We start from the raw sequence: 22,141 nt of genomic DNA on the forward strand, positions 1-22,141 counted from the left end.
TTCATGCATAGAACTTAGACTGGTCATCTCTTTCACATATGGTAATATACATGTTTCAATACTGTTCTCTCAAATCATCCCACCCTTGCCTTCTCCCACAGAGTCCAAAAGTCTGTTCTTTACATCTGTGTCTCTTTTGCTGTCTTGCATATAGGGTCGTCATTACCATCTTTCTAAATTCCATATATATGCGTTAATATACTCTATTGGTGTTTTTCATTGACTTACTTCACTCTCTATAAAAGGCTCCAGTTTCATCCACCTCATTAGAACTGACTCAAACGTGTTCTTTTTTTATAGCTGAGTAATATTCCATTGTGTATATGTACCACAACTTGCTTATCCATTTGTCTGCCAATAGACATCTAGGTTACTTCCATGTCCTAGCTATTATAAACAGTGCTACGATGAACATTGGGGTACACGTCTCTTTCAATTCTGGTTTTCTCAGTGTGTATGTCCAGCAGTGGGATGGCTGGGTTGTATGGCAGTTCTATTTCCAGTTTTTTAAGAAATCTCCACATTGTTCTCCATACTGGCTGTACTAGTTTGCATTCCCATCAACAGTGTAAATTTCTCCATACCCTCTCCAGCATCTACCGTTTGCAGACTTTTTGATGGCAGCCATTCTGACTGGCATGAAATGGTACCTCATTGTGGTTTTGATTTGCATTTCTTTGATAACGAGTGATGTTGAGCATCTTTTCATGTGTTTGTTAGCCATCTGTATGCCTTTTCTGGAGAAACATCTGTTTAGTTCTTTGGCCCATTTTTTATTGGGTCATTTATTTTTCTGGTATTGAGCTGCATGAGCTGCTTATATATTTTGGAGATTAATTCTTCGTCAGTTGTTTCATTTGCTATTATTTTCTCCCATTCTGAAGGCTGCTTTTTCACCTTGGTTATAGTTTCCTTCATTCTGCAAAAGCTTTTGAGTTTAATTAGGTCCCATATGTTTACTTTTGCTTTTATTTCTATTACTCTGGGAGTTGGGTATGCTATTTTTGTGTATGGTATTAGAAAGTGTTCTAGTTTCATTCTTTTATAGGTAGTTGACAGGTTTTCCCAGCATCACTCATTAAATGGATTGTCTTTTTCTCCATTGTATATTTTTGCCTACTTTATCAAATATAAGGTGTCCATAGGTGTGTGGATTCATCTCTGGGCTTTCTGTTTTGTTCCACTGATCTATATTCCTGTCTTTGTGCCAGTAGAACAATGGCACAGATGATCTTATCTGAAAAGCAGAAAGAGACACAGACATAGAGAACAAAGAAGATGGGGAAGGACACCAGCAGGTGAAAGAGGGTGGTGTGAACTGGGAAACTGGGATTGACACATACATACTATCAACACTATGTATAAAACAGACAACTAATAAGAACCTACTGTATATCTCAGGGAACTCTACTCAATGCTCTGCGGTGACCTGAATGGGAAGAAAATCCAAAAACAAGGGCATATATGTATACATAGAGCTGATTCACTGTGAAATAGAAAATAATACAACACTGTAAAGCAACTATAATACACTACTTTGGCCACCTGATGCGAGGGGCAAACTCATTGGAAAAGACCCTGAGGCTGGGAAAGGTTGAGGGCAGGAGGAAAAGGGGGTGACAGAGGATGAGATGTTTGGATGGCATAATTGACTCAATGGACATGAGTTTGAGCAAACTCTGGGATATGGTGAAGGACAGGGAAGCCTGGGTTGCTGCCGTCCATGGGGTTTCAAAGAGTCAGATACAGCTTAGCAACTGAACAACAACAAAAGCAACTATATTCTTATGTGCTTAGTTGCTCAGTTGTGTTCAACTCTTTGCAATCCCATGGACTGTAGCCCACCAGGCTCCTCTGTCCATGGGGTTTCTCCAGGCAAGAATACTGGAATGTGTTGCCCTGCCCTCCTCCAGGGGATTTTCCCAACCCAGGGATCAAACCCAGGTCTCCGACATTGCAGGTGAATTCTTTACCATCTGAGCCACCAGGAAAGCCCTATATTCTAATAAAAATTAATTTTTTAAAAGTGCTATATTTTTTAAAAAGGCATATATAATTGCCTTGACAACTTGTTGTTAAAGAAATAAATATAGTCTATGAGTGTATAACAGGAATCAAAGTGGATTCTAGCTGCAGACATCAATGTCAGTGTACTTTTTAGAAGAGATCGGGCTCCTCAAACCAGATGGGGTATCACCATGCTATTGAATGAGGGGGTTATGTCTGCTGAGTCACGCTACCCTGGAAGGCCCTCCAAGTATACTCCTTATACATCAAACATCAGCAGTGTATCCTTGACTGACTCAGTGTAAATGATTTGATGCAATTCAAATTCAATTAAAACTCCTACACACTTCACCTCTGACTCATCCAAGGTGCACACTGTCTTAGTAACTGGAGATTTCTGTCATACTGAACAGTACAGGAACAGGCTCGTGCAGCTGAATCTCCCACACTGATTAAGTGGTTATCTCACTTAGAATTGAGGTTAGGATGAAGGCTGGGGACAGAGGCATGTATATGTGAGGAGATGCTCTCACGCACATTGTCAAGGCTTCCAGCTCTTACTATTATTCTTGATGAAAATATATCCACTGTCAGTTCAACACCAAAAAACAGTGACTTTAACTTTTGAAGTTATCTCAGTTAAATACACAATTCTATGATGGTGGGTGAATGGGCAATATAAAATATGACTGACATTGTCAATAATGAACAGGATGGATTACAATTTATCTTAACTACAAAATACTTCTTTTCATTATGGTCAGCAGTTCAGGTATCAAGTTCCTAGCTAATATATCTTAATAAACAATGAAAAGTCATTAATATCACAGTGCTTATTTAAAATATTCAAGCTTGCTCTCTCCATAAATGTTTTTTTCCCTCAGGTACTCTTACTACAAACACCTCAATATTTATACCATTTTTGAAGAAAATTTTAAAATTCATCTAAAAGTAATTATTTCAGTGAATTTGAGAAAAAGCACCTACATTTTTAAAATGTTTGGTTTCTTGAAATCAAATCATAGCCTAAGCACTCAGAATTACTGCATATTTTTCTTTTCAAAAAGACCTTTGAAAATACTTAAAGCCATCAGTATTTCAAGATTTGGCTAAAGAGATGTAATGTATGCATGAACCTTTGCCAGCATTTCAACACAGAAAGTTCGTTTGCATAAAATGCTTTGTATTTAAATGTTAGTAGAATGAATAAAATAGTTCAATAGTAGAAGTGGTTTTGTTTTGAAAGTTGGCCATGTTAAAAATGGGCTTCCCTTGTGACTCAGCTGGTAAAGAATCCACCTGCAATGCAGGAGACCTGGGTTCGATCCCTGGGTTGGGAAGATCCCCTGAAGAAGGGAAAGGCTACCCACTCCAGTATTCTGGCCTGGAGAATGCCAGGGACTGTATAGTCCATGGGGTTGCAAAGAGTCAGACACAATGGAGTGACTTTCACTTTCATTTTCACGTAAAAAAATGGTATTAAATTAAAACACTGCTATGCTTATATGCTTGAAAGATTTAGAATTGATATCAATTTCTTAAGTAGAGGAAAAAAGCAAAATACTGCAATTCATGTTTTGCTACAAATTAATTTGATTAGATTTGAAAAGGATGATGAATTCAAACCTCTTGGCATTATCTACTGGACAAAATATTGCCTCAAATCTCCTGAATGCCAGACAAGCTGGTAGATACATAGGAGGAAGGCATGTTCAGACTTGTCTTTAAGAACCTCAATCACAAAGATCAGAATCTCCTGGCTTAGCTGAGGTTGTACACCGTTCTGACTTCCAATTTATAAGTCAAAAAGCGAATTAACAAGACCCACTCTCTTCAGAGCAACTGGCTAGAAATTGAGATCTCTCAACCAATCTGCTGAAAAATTCTTACACAGGGACTTGGGAGGAGAAAGAAACTAACAGATTGCCGAGAACACCACCCATTCTCCATGTGATTTGAATTGTTAATGTGTGTCTGGCTTCCTACTAGAAGACTCCCAATTCTCCTCTGATTAGGATTTGTCTCCATGCCGTCCTTTAATTGCCAAAGGCTTCCAACATCTTTATGTCTTGTCATTGGAACTTGCAAATGAGTGTTGCTGCCTCTAACCCATTACCTACATCTTGACTTCTGCCTTGAAGGGCCCCTATGATTCTTTAGGATTATGGAAACATTACTCACTCTCTCTCTCAAAACAAATTCACATATAACTTTTCCAAGAAACATACTGATGATCCCATGGTATAGAAATAAACAATAACATGAAATCATACTCTTGTATGCAAACTGTTTTTCATATTTTAATCTTAATAATACCATGAACTGGCCCTAAGGGTGCTGTACTTGCATTCATAACAAGACAGGCTAAAAAATGTTCAAGTGAACTGATCAAGGCAACACTGGCAATTCCAAATTCTACTATTAGTCATTGTCAGGAAATAAGGTCTCCAATACCAATGATTACTAGGACTGATTTATATATACTTAAATTTTGTTCAAAAATACATATAATAAAACTGTTAGACTTTTTTTATTACGTGATGGGATAAATGAATGTTTCAATCAGTAAAATCTACTGTTTTCATGGTGAAATGTTAAGAGATTTAGATGGAATAATTTCTTAATAACAATAGAACAAAATTTCACCTATACTGATGATACACAATTAGTATATTGAATAACACAATTCCAGTAGGCTGAAACATAGAAATAACAATTATAATAACTTTGATTGATATAGCTATTAATATTTTAGCAGTTGCAAAGTCCTTAATATATGTTATATTAATTCACATTCCAACAGTCTATGAAAAAGAAATTTCATGAATGAAGGTGAAGCTTTAGAGAGTTTAAGGAACTTAAGGTTCACAGCCAGCACACAACAAAAAAACCCACACTGCTTCTGTGTTTGAGCAGTAGGCTGTGGACAGGCGGATAGGAATTGTCAGCACTGCGCTAAGTGGTCCTAGACTATGGTGCACATTTTCTTCACCCTTTGTCTGATTATTCAGTCAGCTATCAACTCTTCCAGTTGCCACAAAACAATAACAGCTATTTCTTCCTACTGCCAGCTGTCATCATCTGTTTCTAGTCTATGAGCTGGAAAACCAGATGATCAAGCCTGCTGAACACTGGACATGGAACAGATTAAACAGCATCTGGGGCAGAGCTTCTATGAAGTCAACCAAGTTCATGGCTTTGGTGCACAAGTGGCAGATCGACTATCACAGTACCTCATGGGCTTCCTCCAGCAGCTTCTTGGTTTGTGATTAGGTCTTAGAAGGGAGGACCTACCGTGGAGCCTCCTCACTGGGCAGAAGAAGTGTGACTATATTTACATTCTGCCCTCAGGTGGGAGACAGTAACATGCCAACAGCTGTGCCTTCTTGCCTTCACACCTGCCTCTTCTGCCTGGACTCCTCTTTGTTCCAGGATGCTAAGATGGGCCATTAACAGACACTCAGTGTGTGGCAGCCCAAGTCACTCAAAGTGCGAGCCTCAATCTAATGCCACTTTCTGGTCTATTTGTTACAATTCAACAAAATAAGCAAGGAAATTAAGAGCAAGCATTTAGAAGTTTACATCAAAATTGACGCAACAATTTTCATATTTTTAAAACACTGGTATGCAACAGATAGGAAGTTTGTTACTTTTTTCATTTTTTTTTATAAATTTATTTATTTTAGTTGGGGGCTAATTACTTTACAATATTGTAATAGTTTTTGCCATACATTGACATGAATCAGCCATGGGTTTACATGTGTTCCCCTTCCTGGACCCCTCACCCACCTCCCTCCCCATCCCATCCCTCTGGGTCATCCCATTGCCCTGGCCCTGAGCCCTTGTCTCATGCATCGAACATGGAATGGTGTTCTGTTTCACATATGATAATATACATGTTTCAATGCTATTCTCCCAGAACATCCCACCCTCACCTTCTCCTTCAGAGTCCATAAAATTGTTCTATGCATCTGTGTCTCTTATTCTGTCTCGCATATAGGGTTATCGTTACCATCTTTCAAATTCCATATATATGCATTAGTATACTGTATTGTTGTTTTTCTTTCTGGCTTACTTCACTCTGTATAATGGGCTCCAGTTTCATCCATCTCAGTAGAACCGATTCAAATGTATTTTTTTTTAATGGCTGAGTAATATTCCATTGTGTATATGTACCACAGCTTCCTTATTCATTCGTCTGCTGATGGACATCTAGGTTGCTTCCATGTCCTGGCTATTGTAAACAGTGCTGCGATGAACATTGGGGTACACGCGTCTCTTTCAATTCTGGTTTCCTCGGTGTATATGCCCAGCAGTGGGATTGCTGGGTCATATGGCAGTTCTATTCCCATTTTTTAAGGAATCTCCACACTGTTCTCCATAGTGGCTGTACTAGTTTGCATTCCCACCAACAGTGTAAGAGGGTTCCCTTTTCTCCACACCCTCTCCAGCATTTATTGCTTGTAGACTTTCGGATAGCAGCCATTCTGACTGGTGTGAAATGATACCTCATTGTGGTTTTGATTTGCATTTCTCTAATAATGAGTGATGTTGAGCATCTTTTCATGTGTTTGTTAGCCATCTGTATGTCTTCTTTGGAGAAATGTCTGTTTAGTTCTTTGGCCCATTTTTTGATTGGGTCGTTTATTTTTCGGGAATTCAGCTGCAGAAGTTGCTTGTATATTTTTGAGATTAATTGTTTGTCTGTTGCTTCGTTTGCTATTATTTTCTCCCATTCTGAAGGCTGTCTTTTCACCTTGCTTATAGTTTCCTTTGTTGTGCAAAAGCTTTTAATTTTAATTAGGTCCCATTTGTTTATTTTTGCTTTTATTTCCAATATTCTGGGAGGTGGATCATGGAGGATCCTGCTGTGATTTATGTCGGAGAGTGTTTTGCCTATGTTTTCCTCTAGGAGTTTTATAGTTTCTGGTCTTACGTTTAGATCTTTAATCCATTTTGAGTTTATTTTTGTGTACGGTGTTAGGAAGTGTTCTAGTTTCATTCTTTTACAAGTGGTTGACCAGTTTTCCCAGCACCACTTGTTAAAGAGATTGTCTTTTCTCCATTGTATATTCTTGCCTCCTTTGTCGAAGATAAGGTGTCCATATGTGCGTGGGTTTATCTCTGGGCTTTCTATTTTGTTCCATTGATCTATATTTCTATCTTTGTGCCAGTACCATACTGTCTTGATGACTGTGGCTTTGTAGTAGAGCCTGAAGTCAGGCAGGTTGATTCCTCCAGTTCCATTCTTCTTCCTCAAGATTGCTTTGGCTATTCGAGGTTTCTTATATTTCCATACAAATTGTGAGATGATTTGTTCTAGTTCTGTGAAAAATACCATTGGTAGCTTGATAGGGATTGCATTGAATCTATAGATTGCTTTGGGTAGTATACTCATTTTCACTATATTAATTCTTCCAATCCATGAACACGGTATATTTCTCCATCTGTTTGTGTCCTCTTTGATTTCTTTCATCAGTGTTTTATAGTTTTCTATATATAAGTCTTTTGTTTCTTTAGGTAGATATATTCCTAAGTATTTTATTCTTTTTGATGCAATGGTGAATGGTATTGTTTCCTTAATTTCTCTTTCTGTTTTCTCATTCTTGGAGTATAGGAATGCAAGGGATTTCTGTGTGTTGATTTTATATCCTGCAACTTTACTATATTCATTGATCAACTCTAGTAATTTTCTAGTAGAGTCTTTAGGGTTTTCTATGTAGAGGATCATGTCATCTGCAAACAGTGAGAGTTTTACTTCTTCTTTTCCTATCTGTATTTCTTTTATTTCTTTTTCAGCTCTGATTGCTGTGGCCAAAACTTCCAAAACTATGTTGAATAGTAGTGGTGAAAGTGGGCATCCTTGCCTTGTTCCTGACTTTAGGGGAAATGCTTTCAATTTTTCACCATTGAGGATAATGTTTGCTGTGGGTTTGTCATATATAGCTTTTATTATGTTGAGATATGTTCCTTCTATTCCTGCTTTCTGGAGGGTTTTTATCATAAATGGATGCTGAATTTTGTCAAAGGCTTTTTCTGCATCTATTGAGATAACCATATGGTTTTTTTCTTTCAATTTGTTAATGTGGTGTATTACATTGATTGATTTGCGGATGTTAAAAAAACCTTTTATGGTCCCACGCCATAATGAATTTGAGAAGCATACACTTTGCCCAAAACTGAAGTACTAAATAATAGACAAAAACCTTATGTGAGAATCTCACCTGGCCTGTGAGCTTGTCATAATATGAAACACTAACTAGTCTCCCCTTTTCTAAACACTGACTTGACAAGCTTTCCCATTTTGTTTAGTTTTCCAGCACTAGGAAAAAGTTGCACAATCTATTTTGATAAGATCACTGACCCCCAAGTTACATAGAGGCTTATAGAGACTTGAATACAGAATCAGGGATAAATCATGTCTAAGCTATTATTAGTGCACAAGCATATTGGAAATAGAGCAATTAAAATTTCAATTTGAACATCATTCTTCAATTTCTGGGGCTTTTATATGTCCAACAATATTGGATATGTAATTCACAAAGTACTTTTTTGCATATTAGTATATTTTGGACATATATGACAAAGATTTCAACTATGGGACTTTGCAGATAACAAGGTACCACAAACAAAGAAATATATGATAAATTCTACTTTTGATGGTGTTAAATATGATGGTAATAAACTAATAACAAATTTGAGTGAAATTGAGGTTTTCTTTTATTTATATAAACTTGAAATGAAAATAAACATTGCAATTTAGAGAGGTATGAATTTGAAGAGACATTTCTGAGAAAGAGATTTTCATTGTAAAAGTATTTACTATGGCATTTTTTAGATGCTTTGGATGAATCTGTGATAAGATGGACAAAATTCCCTGGCTCCGTGGAGTTACTCTCTAGCATGAGAAGAGGTGAAGACAGTAAATAAAAGCCATTAAATAAGTAGTTCATAAAGGATGTTAGAAGGTGAGTGCTAAAGGTAAAAGACAAGAAGAGCAGGATAAACTGGGACCAGGTTCCCAGGGCCAGAAGCAGTAAAATCAGGATGATCATGCAAGTCTCTGAAACGCGATCATCAAGTAAAAGTGGAGTGAAAATTCGAGCCAAAAAGTTTCAACTAGACAGCAACTTAAAAGAATACTATCTAGAGTTAATGGAATACTCAACTAAAAGAGACACATTTTAATGACTATATTCCCACTCCAGTATTCTTGCCTGGGAAACCCCATGGATGGAGGAGCCTGGTAGGCTGCAGCCCATGGGGTCGCGAAGAGTCAGACATGACTGAGTGACTTCACTTTCACTTTTCACTTTCATGCTCTGGAGGAGGAAATGGCAACCCACTCCAGTATTCTTGCCTGGAGAATCCCAGGGACGGGGGAGCCTGGTGGGCTGCCGTCTATGGGGTCGCACAGAGTCGGACACGGCTAACGCGACTTAGCAGCAGCAGCATAATATTATTGGACTAAGTTTATTAGAATGAAATGGGATCCATGATTCCATTGGAATCCATGCTCTAAGACATTTGAGTTTCAAAATCAAAAAGTGTATGAGCAAGTTGAACAAAATAATGTGTGCTTCATTGTGCACATGACCGAGAGGGTCAATCATATCTGCTACACATTTCTCTCCATCCTTCAAGAGAGAAATAATATATTTTTTTCTCATCGAGCCAAGGGAGACACATGAGTTTCAGGTTGTCATCCTGAAGACACATAATTGGATCTTTGCCTCTTTTCTTCTTTCTGCTACAGTTTCAAAGGGCAGAAAAGCCTGGAAAATAATACCTTTCCTCCTCAGGCAGTTTTTCTTGGGCGAGGTGAGAGGTGGAGAGGCCGAAAATATGATGAAAGAGAGTATAGGAAACCACAGATTGAGAAAAAAAAGCAGATAGTGGTCAAAGGCTTTTTAGTTTGAGATCCCATTTTTCTGAGTATCCACTAGAGATCCAATGATAACCCAACACCTGAAATTCCAGAGCTGCTAATAAACCATGTAAGATCTTATAAACTGCCAACAGTTTATTTGAGTTTTAGGTTTAAAACCACATTTTAATTTCATATGGAGAAAAAATTAGTTTGGGAATATTTTCTAATATTTAGGTTTAGAAATTAGTGAGAAAAGCACCAGATTGTACATAAGCATTTGTCTCTTTAAATCTTGTTCCTATAAATCTATACATGTGAAGTGATTCCAATCTGTAATGTTTAGAAATGTTTATAGTAAATTACTTAATATATGCTTTTGTATACTAATCTTACTTTTTGATTGGTATATGTAAACTTTACCTGGTGCTTTAGACTGCAGAAGCATACTATCACAGAGAATGGTGTATCACAAGTTGGAATCAAGATTGCCCAGAGAAATATCAACAACCTCAGATATGAAGATGGTACCACACCAATGGCAGAAAGTGAAGAGGAACTAAAGAGTCTCTTGATGAGGGTGAAAAAGCTGACTTGAAACTCAACATTCAAACAACTAAGATCACGGCATCTTGTCCCATTACTTCATGGCAAATAGATGGGGAAAAAGTGGAAGCAGTGACAGATTTTATTTTCTTGAGCTCCAAAATCACTGTGGACAATGACTGCAGCCATGAAATTGAAAGACACTTACTCTTTGGAAGGAAAGCTAAATCTATGACAAATCAAGACAGCGTATTAAAAATTAAAGACTTCACTTGCTGACAAAGGTCTGTATAGGCAAAGCTAAGGTTTTTTTCAGTAGTCATGTATGGATGTAAGAGTTGGACCATAAAGAAGGCTGAGCACTGAAGAATTGATGCCTTCAAATTGTGGTGCTAGAGAAGACTCTTGAGAGTCCCTTGAACTGCAAGGAGATCAATCCTAAAGGAAATCAACCCTGAATATTCATTGGAAGGACTGATGCTGAAGTTGAAGCTCCAATACTTTGGCCACTTGATGCGAAGAACTAACACATTGGCAAAGATCCAGATGCTGGGAAAGATTGAAGGCAAATGGAGAAGAGGGCGGCAGAGGATGAAATGGTTAGACAACAGCACTGACTGAAATCACATGAATCTGAGCAAACTCTGGCAGATAGTTAAGGACAGGGAAGCCTGGTGTGCTGCAGTCCATGGGGTGGCAAAGAGTTGAGTTAGACACGACTTAGTGACTGAATAACAAGAACAATAGTGTATTTAGCATCAAAATTTGTCTCTTCAAAGATAATTCTAAAAGCTTAAATAAATAAAATTAAAATATCAAGGTTCATATGCACTTATTTTGTAGACTATCCTTTAAAGCAACATTTTCCAGTTGTTAAGCATCAATGGTACTCTAATCAGGCTCATATAAAGAATCTATATTTTTAATGTTTCTATCAAAGTCTAATTTGAATGACCAAAATTTTCCTCCAGATTCATCCAAAAAGGGGTGGGGGATTGCCACACTACCTGATTTTTTTTTTCCTTTTAACATTGCAAAACTAGTTTGTCTCTTTTCTAAAAGAAAATACCTAAGATGAGAACAAGACATGATTTCTGAATGTTCTCCAATTTCCTGCTTATTTTCAACCCCTGACATTTTCTAGGTGAAGGAAGAATCTTAATTTTTCAATCATCCTCAAGGGATTTTTGTCATGACTGTGTAGTGGGTTTTTCCGGAAACTAAAGGAACACAAATCACAGATTAAGATAAAAAATTGTAGACAGAAAGTTTGCTATTGTGTCTCAAAGTAAGGCATGAAGAAGTTCAAACAAAAGTAGAGTGATTCTCATTTATATATATTGTCAAAGGCAGATCCCAGCTGTGTGCAGATACCACTAGAGCTTAGTGCACAGCTGTGACATTATAAAAGGGACGCGATTGCCAATCAGAGCTTGGCTGGAGCGATGTACTGTCCAAGCCATTCCCTAATAAAGCTTCTGGAACTCGTCTGCTTTAGTTATTGTCTCCATGAACCACTCTGCGTTACACAACTAAAGGCATTGCAGAATTTCTCTCTTATAGTTAGTTATTTCTTGTAAGGAACTCTAGCGTTGAAATACCGTTCACTAGAGGATTTCCCTTAGCACTTTACAATTCTCTTTTCTGAGGAGACACATGAAGTAGAATATAGGAGAGCTATGACAAGTTACTCAGAAATCAGCAAGCTTATTGAGGGTTATTATACCCTTTTAATTCCCTGGGTTGGGAAGATTCCCTGGAAAAGGTCATGGCAACCCACTCCAGTATTTTTGCCTGGAGAATCCCATGGACAGAGGAGACTGGTGGGCTACGGTTGACAGGGTCGCAAAGAATCAAACACAACTGAAGCAACTCAGCATGCACGCATGCATGCACATATCTTTTTAACCCTCTTTGAGAATGGTTTCAAAGGACAAAGGTGGCACCACTGACAGACTCACTAAAAAGCATAATTGCTATCCTTACTGTTTTGCACCTAAAATGAAGACTCTGCTGCCTCGTATGGACAGTATACCACTACGATGACAGCTTCCCCAAATTATTGTGTCTCTATGAAACCCTAGCCTCATATTTTTGTATTTGCCTTGCTGCCCAAAAGACATCTTTGAGCAAACAAGTTTTTGATCCATATCTTATGGAATAATAATGTGCACTGACTTTTTAAAGATTCCAGGAAGTCATAGAATAAAAATAAAATATAGTTTCTTTGTTCAGTGTAGGATTGTTTCCCTATAGAACCCTCCTCCCTAATTCTAATCAGCAGCCCAATGCCTTATGTAACACAAAAGGGAAAGTTATTTTAGGGACTGTTGATTTAAAAAGAATCCTTTCTTCCAATCAAAATTTGTCTTTGATCAAATAAATCAAGGAATACTTTTTGAGAAGCTACCATATAATGTTATGCTACCAAGAGATTTTCATTTTTTATGGAATAAATTGCATTGAGCTTGACACATTCTAGTAAAATTCTGCTTTCTAGAATACTTGTAGGCAAATATCTTCTAATTAAACACAATAATATTTATATGTAAAGATGCAGAGAAGTTACATAAAATAAAGCAGAATTACATTAATAAATATGAAAATATTGCAAGAGATAGTTGTTACTTCAGATAGGCTAACTATAAGATGGTATCTTCAAATTTCAAAATGTATTAAATTCCTTGTCCTTATCAAATTAGCATTCCTTGTTTTATATACTAGTTATAATTTGTGACCATAATCCTTAAAGAGAGAGAAGGGGATGGGTAACAATACTACCTCATAATTGTATTGAAAATGTAAGATCTATTTATAGTATACTCTCATTTAGCTTACTCTGTGTCTAGCAGTATTCTAAGCATGTAGTATCTATTAACACATTTACTCTTTATAACAAACCCAGGAGGTAAGAATTGTTTTTACCTCCATGTTAAAGTGAAATAATAAAGGCACAGTTAGATAAAGAATCTTGATCAAGGACACATAGCTAGTAAATAAAGCATAAAGGCACTCAGACTCTAACCACTGCTCAATGCTGCCTATCAGTTTTTCTCTACTTCTAGAGATTATCAGATGTTACTACAACTGTCCCGTGATTGGTCAAATAAGAATTTGAATCATAACTATAAGAAAAATTTAATTCTATCAGAATTTAGAATGAGGTTGCCCTAAATAGTTGTTTTGTTTTTTTTTTCCATCTTTTGGACTCTAGCAATTCCATAGCATTCATGAAGGTTAGAAAGTCATCGATGTTCTTTGCTTCTTTCTGAAGTCTTTATTAGTAGAAGTCAGATTCATAAAAGACACATTTTCCAAATAAACTTGCTTGTTACTTCCTCGGTGCCTTCTGTCATATTGATTCAAGTGGATAAAATATAAATCCTGTAAATAATGCTAAGTATATTGATCTCAGAGGTGACTCTTTTACAAATAGCTCCAGTTGTCCTTTCCTGGATGCAAGGAATAGATACCTTTATTTATGCGATTAGGAACGGCATATCTAAACCAAAGACTGGATTGTTCACCCTCATACATTACTCAACTAAAATCATGTACTTTCATGGCACTTAAGGGTCTGTAAATCCTCCAAATTCTGTTCATTTAGAATATATTCGAGAAAATTTAAAGATCAAGTTGCAAGCATGTTTATAATTCAAGTTTTCTGAATCAGAATAAATGTTCAGAGAAACACATTCTCCTGCATTCTGATGAACTAAAAGTCACCATCTACATGAGGCATAACTATTACAACATACTGCTTAAGCAGAGATGATTGGAAGACACAGTGATTAGCTTCCTAAATTAGATAATTTTATGGGACAAATTTTGACTTGTAGATATTCTATTAATGTATATAATATATATACTAACAAAACTAAATGTAAACCATATTATAATACAAAAGGAAAAAATCACTGTGTTTTGGCATCCTACTTTAATAATTTTGAAGATTCTGATAATGTGCCTTAGAAAACTGGAGTTCAAGCATTTCAGAATTAGCATTTGAATGGTGGGATTTTACTTATGGAAACAAAACCTATGCCCATATGTGCATGTATTTAGGACAATATTACATAATACTGCATTTAGGCCATATTTCAAATATATGCAATGTTCTTTTTATCTATGAAATTTTAACTAGATATCCTGGGAGTGGGAGGGGGCAGGAGATGTGCATAGATGTGGAAAAGAAGCTGAAAGATAAAACCGATTGGGCTCTCAAAATTACATCAAAGAACCTTAGTATGACAACTGCAATTCTGAAACAATTCCCCAGTGAATAGTTAAAAAGAATATACATTCCTTTTTCCCTTTTACTCATGAGAAGAAAATGTTATTTGAGGATTTAAAGACCAATCCAGAAATCTCTTGTCCTTTGTAGAATAAGAAAAAATCCTGAATCCTATTTTTGTTTCCCTACAAGTTTATCAATTTTTGATTATGCTTTCTCTGTTTGAGGAGCCGAGTTTCAAGCCAAAGCTTTAATAATCTATTTCAACACAGCAAAGCTATCATCATGCCTTCTGAAAATAATGGCTCCCATGAGATGGTGATAATAGATCATCCTGAATTAGAAATTCTTTATGTAGTCTCTCTCAAAGCAAGCGAGTGATCTGTGGTGGAGTAAGTGCCTCTTCATTCCATTCACTTTGCCACACATTCTCCATTCCACAAAAGTTTTCCAAGCACCTGCTCTGTGTCAGGCCCTGTTTTACTGCAAGGAACAAAAAGATGAAAGCTAACTTCAGACAGCATACACTTTTGTTATGGTAATGGACATGAGAAAGAATTAAACACATAAAATCTTGTACATGGAGGTTGATAGCTGCTTTATTCAGAATCACCAAAACCAAAAGAACAAAGATGTCCTTTAGTAGGTCAATGGGTAAACTGTGGTTCAGTTCAGTTCAGTTCAGTTGCTTAGTCCTGTCTGACTCTTTGCTATCCCATGGACTACAGCATGCCAGGCTTCCCTGTCCATCACCAACTCCTAGAGTTTGCTCAAACTCATGTCCATCGAGTGGGTGATGCCATCTCATCTTCTGTCATCCCCTTCTCCTTTTGCCTTCAAACTTTCCCAGCATCAGGGTCTTTTCTAATGTGTCAGTTTTTCGATCAGGTGGCCAAAGTTTTGGAGTTTCAGCTTCAGCTTTAGTCCTTCCAATGAATATTCAGGACTGATTTCCTATAGGATTGACTGGTTCAATTTCCTTGCAGTCCAAGGGGACTCTCAAGAGTCTTCTCCAACACCACAGTTCAAAAGCATAAATTCTTCGGCACTCAGCTCTCTTTATGGTCCAAATCACATCCATACATGATTACTGGAAAAACCATAGCTTTGACTAGACAGACCTTTGCCGGCAAAGTAATGTCTCTGCTTTTTATTACACTTTCTAGGTTTGTTTCTTTCAAGGGGCAAGAGTCTTTTAATTTCATGGCTGCAGTCACCATCTGCAGCAATTGTGGAGCCCAAGAAAATAAAATTTGTAACTGTTTCCATTGTTTCCCCATCTATTTGCCATGAAGCCATGGAGCCAGATGCCATGATCCTAGTTTTTGAATGTTGAGTTTTAAGCCAGCTTTTTCACTCTCCTCTTTCACTTTCATCAAGAGGCTCTTTAGCTCCTCTTTGCTTTCTGCCATAAGGGTGGTATCATCTGCAGATTTGAAGTTATTGATATTTCTCCCTCTAATCTTGATTCCAGCTTGTGCTTCATCCAGTCTGGCATTTCACATGATATACTCTGCATATAAGTTAAATAAGCAGGGTGACAATATATATATCTTGGCAAAAATATGTGACACTGAAAGATGGAACTCCCCTGGTCATTAGGTGCCCAATATGTTACTGGAGAAGAGTGGGAAAATAGCTCCAGAAAGAAAGAAGAGGCTGAACCAAAATGAAAATAATGCCAAGTTATGGATGTGACTAGTGTTGGAAGTAAAGTCTGATGCTGTAAAGAACAATATTGCACAGAAACCTGGAATATTAGGTCCATGAATCAAGGTAAATTGGAAGTGGTCAAACAGGAGATGGCAAGAGTGAACATCAACATTTTAGCAATCAGTGATCAAAAATGGACCAGAATGGGCAAATTTAATTCAGATGGCCATAATATCTACTAATGCAGGCAAGAATCCCTTAGAAGAAATGGAATAGTGCTCATAGTCAACAAACTCCTGAAATGCAGTTCTTAGGTACAGTCAGAAAAATGACAGAATGATCTCTTTCCATTTCCAAGGCAAACCATTCGATATCACAGTAATCCAAGTATACGCCAAAACCACCAATGCCAAAAAAGCTGAAGTTAAAGGGTTCTATAAAGACCGACAAAACCTTCTAGAACTAACACCAAAAAAAGATGTCCTTTCCATTATAGGGGACTGGAATGAAAAGTAGGATGCCAAGAGATACCTGGAGTAACAGGCAAATTTGGCCCTGGAGTACAAAATGAAGCAGGGCAAAGGCTAACAGAGTTTTGCCAAGAGAATGCACTGGTCATAGCACACACCCTCTTCCAATAACACAAGAGAAGACTCTATACATGGACATCACCAGATGGTCAATACCGAAATCAGATGGATTATATTCTTTACAGCTGAAGATGGAGAAGCTCTATATTATCAGTAAAATCAAGACCAGGAGCTGACTGTGGCTCAGATCGTGAACTCCTTATTGCCAAATTCAGACTTAAATTGAAGACAGAAGGAAAAACCACGAGACCACTCAGGTATGACTTAAGTCAAATCCCTTATGATTATACAGTGGAATAGAGTCAAGAGATTAGATCTGATAGACAGGGTGCCTGAAGATCTATGGATAGAGGTTCATAACATTGTACAGTAGGTGGTGAATAAAATCTTCTCCAAGAAGAAAAAATGCAACAAGGCAAGATGGTTGTCTGAGGAGATCTTACAAATAGCTGAGAAAAGAAGAGAAACAAAAGGCAAAAGAGAAAAGAAAGACATATCCATCTGAATCCAGAGTTCCAAAGAATAGCAAGGAGAGATAAGAAAGGATTCCTAAGTGATTAATGCAAAGAAATAGGGGAAAACAATAGAATGAAAAAGACTAGAGACCTCTTCAAGAAAATTAGAGATACCAAGGGAATATTTCATACAAAGATGGACACAATAAAGGACAGAAACGGCATGAACCTAACAGAAGCAGAAGATATTAAGAAGAGATGGCAAGAATACACATAACTATACAAAAAAAAAAGATCTTAATGACCCAGAGGACCATGATGGTGTGATCACTCACCTAGAGCCAGACATTGGGAGTGGTAAGTCAGGTGGGACTTAAGAAGCATCATTTCAAACTAAGTTAGTGTAGGTGATGGAATTCCAGTTGAGCTATTTCAAATCCTAAAAGATGATGTTAAAGTGCTGCACTCAATATGCCAGCAAATTTGGAAAATTCAGCAGTGACCACAGGACTGGAAAGTGTGGTACAACCAGACAACAGAATATTATTAGGCACTAAAAAGAAATTAGCTAGAAAGCCATAAAAATACCTAAAGGAACCTTGGGCTGTGCTTAGTCACTCAGTCATGTGCGATTCTTTGCGACCCCATGGACTGTAGCTCACCAGGCTCCTCTGCCCATGGGGATTCTCCAGGCAAGAATACTGGAGTGAGTTGTCATGCCCTCCTGTAGGAGATCTTCCCAACTCAGGGATGGAACTCAGGTTTCCTACGTTGCAGGTGGATTCTTTACCATCTGAGCCACCAGGGAAACCTAAGAATACTGGAGTGGGTAGCCTATCCCTTCTCCTGGGGATCTTCAAAACCCAGGGATCAAACCCAGAGCCCAGGCAGATTCTTTACCAGCTGAGCTACCAAGGAAGCCCTTAAATAGTTATTATTAAGTGAATGAAGCCAATCTTAAAAGGCTATCCAGTGTATAATTTTAATAGTATTATCTGCTGGAAAAGGTAAAACTATGGAGAGAGTAAAAAGATTAGCAATTGTTAGGGGCTGGGGGAAGGAAGGGATGAATAGGTAGAACATAAAGGATTTTGGGGCTTCCCTGGTGCGTCAGATGGTAAAGAATCTGCCTGCAATGTAGAAGACCCAGGTTCAATCTTTGGGTCAGGAAGATCCCCTGGAAAAGGGAATGGCAACCCACTCTAGCATTCTTGACTGGAGAATCCCATGGACAGAGGAGCCTGGCAGTCTTCAGTCCATGTGGTCACAGAGATCAGACACAATGGAGCGACTAAACACAAAGGATTTTCAGGGCAGGGACACTGTTTTGTAGATACAATAATGCTGGATACATGTCATTACACATTTGTCCAGACACACAGAATGTATAACACTAAGAGTGTGCTTAAAGTAAACTATGGGCTCTGGGTGATAATGATGTCATATAGATTCATCAGTTTCAGCAAATGTATCAGTGTGGAGGGGACGTTAATAATGGAGCAGGCTAAGGATGGGGATACACTGAAAATCTCTATACACTTTTCTCAATTTTGCTGTGAACCTAAAATTCTCTAAAAAATTCTCTAAAAAATAAAATGTACTAAAAATAATAATTACAGTAGACAAAAGTGCATGCAATTTTAGCAATGGGTACAGACTTGGAAGCAGCACAGAAATTGGAAAGAATCCCCACATATGGTACAGACAAGAATCTGCACTAAAAATGGTGTCTAAGAAGGGTTATGAAGAAAATAAAAGTTTTCTTAACACTGATGACATTATTTTTCCTATAACTAGGATTTAATTTTCTTCTGTAACAGTGTTTCCATACCAGAATGGAAACAAGAGAAAGGTTTAATTGAAGAGTTATAATATATCCTTTGAATAGTGAAATAAAGAGCTTTTACAATGATGTGATAATAGCCTCGTGATAAAGAGTTCATATATTCAGGGTAACGGTCTGATAAAGTTTTAGGACACATTTGTGCCTAAAGTAGTATATGCTTGCTGTCCGAAGCACTTGGCGGAGCTGGAAGAAATAATGAAAAGTGATGTAAAGTCTGAGTAAAAATGTGAAGGGTTTGTACCATCTGACTTAGATAAAGTCACTAGAACTTCATTAAGTGAATTTATATTGCCCACAAGGGACCATTCCAGGCTCCTGGTATATAGAGATGAAAGCAATTTTCTTTCATCAGAGAGTCCACAATGTGGTTAAAGAGAAAGCTTTTCAAGCGATGATTACATGATTAAAGACCATGGCAGAAGTGATCTACAAATTACTTGGAGGGACACTAACAAAGAAAAGGTTACCTTAAGAAAGAGTTATTATAGTTACTTGAAAGAAATTGGGACTTGCAGTTTAAGTGAAAGAAAAAAACCCTTGATGCTGCAATGCAGATAAGACTCATAGCAAATTTGGAGAACATAATATGTGGAGACAAATTTTCTGGGAGAGACCTTCAGGAATGAAATTCATATTTTATTTTAGATCATTATGCCACATTTCACTTGCATGTGTTGGAATTATCTCATTTTAAAAGAACAATCAGAAAGGTCCGTCATAAAGCCAACCTGTATGGAAGTACCCTTATTCCAAATGGAATGCTGTGTCTTTTTTCTTAGTATATAAACTTATTCATTTAAAAAAAGTCTTCACAATCAATAGTCAGACAAAAAAATAAAAGATAATTATAACTTCAAGCCATAATGGAAACATAATTAACCTAACAATATAAAATAATTACATACAATTTGGGGCATTAAGTAGAGTGATGAGGTAAATGGAAGTGCATAAAGATAAAAATCTTTTACTATTGTGATTATTTAACTATTATTCCTTTTAATACTGTTGTATCATGATTGATCAACAGAAAATAATAGAACTGTATATCACTAAAACTACCATTTAATAGAAAAACCTGTGATCACTTTTTAAAATACAGATGCACATTAGAATTATCTTGGAATTTTTTTAAAAAGTACAAATACCCAGGTACTGCTTTTTTCTCCAAATCTCCAGATATGATGCTAATGAGTAGTCGTGTTTAAAAACAACTGGACTACATGATCATCTTTTACTTTTATATAGTTTGTTTCACTGTTTCTATTTCCTAATTCAGAGCTCCCATTTTATTTAGTTTATGTTTTCCAATTCCTCCATCTCTTTTTCGATGTTGTTCTTTCTGAAGTGTAGCAGAAAAGCCTTTGTAAACATATACATATATAAATATGACATATAATATATATGTATTTTAGAAAACTTACAAATTTTTGTCTAGCAAAAAAAAAATGACATTTTGGTTCCACTTCTTTGACTAAGCAGGAATAGAATGCTAGATTTCTAATTTATATTCACTCAAAATTTTGATATAGTTCCATCTATTTCTGGCATCTAGTATTACTGCTAGATGTCTAGAAAGCTTATTGTTTTAATAATCTTTTAAAAAAATGAATGAAGCTTGAAACTTCTAATCTAATTTTGAGTATACAAAGAAATATTAAGTTGTAAAAATAGGAAATTAACATGCTATACAGTATTGTTAGCTATCATACAGATTTTGTTCCAATTTCACAAAATTTTATGCTAGTGTCCATTATTTGTTTTCATACCTTACTCAAGATTTCACATTGTATTTAGTTGCATTGAGCAGCTTTAGCTCCATGAAACAAATTCTGATAAATCCTCTTTTCATTTTTACTGTTATAACTATTTTCTAATTTTCTTTGTTACGGTTGTTTAGATACACCCATCATTATAAAAGGACATTTAATTTCCAAATATATAGAATTTTTAAATACCTTTGATATTAAGTTACCATTTTTGATATTAATTTCTCATTTAAATGCTTTCTTTTCTGCAATCACCCTCTGTGTTTTTTCAGTCTAACTTTATTGAGGCTTTCCATGGCTAAGTCAAATATCTCTCTTGGTAAATGTCACATTCCACTTGAAAATAAATGGGCTATTTTCAAATAGCTTTTTATATTTATTTCTAACTTAATTTCACAGTGATAAGAGAACAGACTCTGTATGGTTTCAATTCCTTTAGACCATGACACTTTTGTACCTTATTTTATGCCCCTGGTTATTGTCCAGTGTCTCCTGGTTTATAGTCTATGTGAACTTGAATAGAATTTATAACCTGCTGATGTGTGAAAATTATATAAATCCTAATTATGTTGAATTGGTTCATAGTGCTTTTCAGGTCTACCCTATCCTTCTACTTTTCTGTCTATTCATTGTATTAATTTTTGAGAATTTGATATTAAAACTCCAATTAAAAATCTTAATTCATCTACTTAAAAATAATTGTAATATATGGTGGAAATGTATACAATTTCATACTGTATTTTCAAAGTCTCCTGTGAATGTTTTATCATACTTTCATAGTTTGAAAAATAAAAGAGAAAGAAGGGAAAAAGTGTCTATCACCCAGGATGGCCAAATAAGTTCACTACTACAAGCAAAACTCATTGATTTCTTGGATATTTGGTTGAGGCATTAGGGTAAGAATCCTAAAGCCTTGTCTAGTCCTGGACGTAAAGGGCACCATGTTTAATTATTGGTGCCTGCCATGCATCAGGAAGTAAGGACACTTAAATCTCCACTTAATCCCTTAAGAAGCTATTTATTTTGCATTAGGCTAAGATCTGTGAAACAAAATCCATAATATCAATGATAGTTAATGTTTATTAAGCACTTACAAAATGCTTTCCACCACTGAAGAACTTTTCAGGTATTAATTCATTTAACCCTCACAACAACCTTATGAGGTAGAAACCAAAGC

This window comes from Giraffa tippelskirchi, chromosome 8 (genome assembly GCF_054371585.1).
Source record: "Giraffa tippelskirchi isolate mGirTip1 chromosome 8, T2T-mGirTip1v1.2.pri, whole genome shotgun sequence".
In the NCBI taxonomy this organism is placed as follows: Eukaryota; Metazoa; Chordata; class Mammalia; order Artiodactyla; family Giraffidae; genus Giraffa; species Giraffa tippelskirchi.